The sequence below is a fragment of the Geospiza fortis genome, unplaced genomic scaffold (assembly GCF_000277835.1).
Source record: "Geospiza fortis unplaced genomic scaffold, GeoFor_1.0 scaffold963, whole genome shotgun sequence".
NCBI lineage: Eukaryota > Metazoa > Chordata > Aves > Passeriformes > Thraupidae > Geospiza > Geospiza fortis.
Window position 1 is genome coordinate 1,257 of NW_005055537.1, and position 2,373 is coordinate 3,629.

Sequence of the window (2,373 nt, forward strand, 5' to 3'; positions counted from 1 at the left end):
CCCCTCAGGAGCTCCCAAATCCCCTCAGAGATCCCCCAAATCCCCTCATTTCCCACAAAATCCCCTCAGAAACCCTCAAATCCCCTCAGGAGCTCCCACATCCCCTCAGGATCGCCAAAATCCCCATAGGACCCCCCCCCAGATCCCCTCAATTATCCCTAAATCCCTTTTCAGATCCCTCAAATCCCCTCAGAGCCCCTAAAATCTGTTAAGAACCCCCCAAATCCCCTCAGGGATCCCCAAGTCCCCTCATTTACCCCCAGATCCCCTCAGGACCCCCAAAAAGCCCCTCAAGATCTCCCAAATCTCCGCAGAACCCTCTAAATCTTCCCAAATCCCCTGAGGATCCCCCCAAATCCCCACAGGATCTCTAGATCCCCTTATGAATCCCACAGATCCCCCCTGTTTCCCACAAAATCTCCTCAGAAACCTCCGAGCCCTCTCAGGACCCCGTAAATCACCACAGGATTTCCCCCAAATCTCCTCATTTCCCTCCACAATCCCATCAGGACCCCCCAGACTCCCTCATTTCTCCCCAAACTCCCCGTAAATCACCACAGGATTTCCCCCAAATCTCCTCATTTCCCTCCAAAATCCCATCAGGACCCCCCAGACTCTCTCATTTCTCCCCAAACTCCCTCATTTCACCCCAAACTCCCTCATTTCCCCACAAAATCTCCACATTTCCCCCAAAAATCCCCTCAGGACCCCCTTTTCCCCCCTTTTACCGCTTTCTCCTCCGAGCCCCGCAGGAACCGCTTCACTCTGGCCCGCGGCACCGGCGCTGGCCCGGGGAACGGGTCCGTTCTCTGCGGGAGAAGCATCCATGAGGCCGGGACACCCCAAAACCTGCCCGAGTGCCCCAAAACCCGCCCCGGGACCCCCAAATTTGGGGGATTTCTTCCCCCTTCCCCTCACTCACCCCGGACACGCCGCCCGCCATCGCCACCATGTGGGGAAACCACGCCCACTTCCTGGTGAGCAGCCAATCAGATTGAAGCGCGGGCAAAGCGTGGCCAATCAGAGCGAAGCACTGCGGGAAGAGGGTGAAGGCGCAGACGCCATCTTGGTGTAGGGCAAGGCGCGTTTTGACTATAATGGGGCCGCCATCTTTGTTATGGGCAGCGCCATCTTTGCTACGGGCGGCGCCATCTTGTATGAGGGCGGGTAACGCTGACGTGGCCGCCGCCATCTTTGTTGAGGGCAAATCTCTGCACGGCACTTCCGGGTCTGTTTCCCCAAATTTTGAGGCGTCCCAAATTCCACCAAAATTCCAATAATTCCACCCAAATTTCTTCCAGGAAGCCCCAGATTCCTCCTTTCTTTCCCCAAGACGCGATTCCCCTTCCCGAAAATCCTAGTTTTTACTCGGAAATGAACTTGTAGTCCCAAAATATTCTCATTTATTCCCAAAAAAAGCCTTTTCCCCCCAGAAAAATCTGGTTTTACTTTTTTTCTTCATTTTTCCGGTTTTTCCCTTTTTTTTCCCCTATTTTTTCCCCTATTTCCCCCCCTCACTTTTTCCTTCCTATTTTCCTGGGTTTTCCCTCTTATTTCCCCTTTTCACCTCTTTTTTTTTTACAGCTTTTTCCATCATTTTCCCCCTCATTTTTTCCCGTTTCCCCCTTTTTTTTCCTCCTAATTTTTTCCTGCTTTTGCCCTTCATTCTCGCCCGGGTTTTCTCTTTTTCCCCCCTCTTTTTTCCAGTTTTTTCCCCTTTTTCTCCAGTTTTCCCCCAATTTTTCCCCTTTTTCCTTCATTTTCCCCTTTTCTTTTCTTAACCCCACTTTTCCCCTTTTTCATCCCATTTTCCCCCCTCATTTTCCTCTTTTTTCTTCCTGGTTTTTCCCTCATTTCTCCCCCCAATTTTCCCTTTTTTTTTTCCCATTTCCCCCTTTATTTTTCCTGGCTTTTCTCTCTTTTTTTCTCCAATTCTCCCCTTGGTTTTCCTCAATTTTTTTTTCATTCCTCCCCCCTTTTTTCTTCACTTTTCCCCACTTTTTTCCCTCCTTTTTTTTTCTTGTTTTTCCCCCATTTTCCCCTTATTTTTCCTGGTTTCCCCCCTTCTTTCCCAGCTTTCCCTCCTTTTTTCCCACTTTTTCTCTCAGCTTTCCTCCGTTTCTCCCCTCATTTTTTCCTGGTTTTTCCTTAATTTTTCCTCAATTTTTCCTTAATTTTCCCTCAATTTCCCCCTATTTTTCTTGTTTCCCTCTCATTTTTCCCGATTTTTCCTCTCATTTTCTCCCTTCATTTTTCCCTTCATTTTTCCCGATTTTTCCCTCATTTTTTCCCGATTTTTCCCCTCCTTTTTCCCGATTTTTTTCCTCTCATTTTTCCCGATTTTTCCCCTTTTCCCCCCGATTTTTCCCCCTC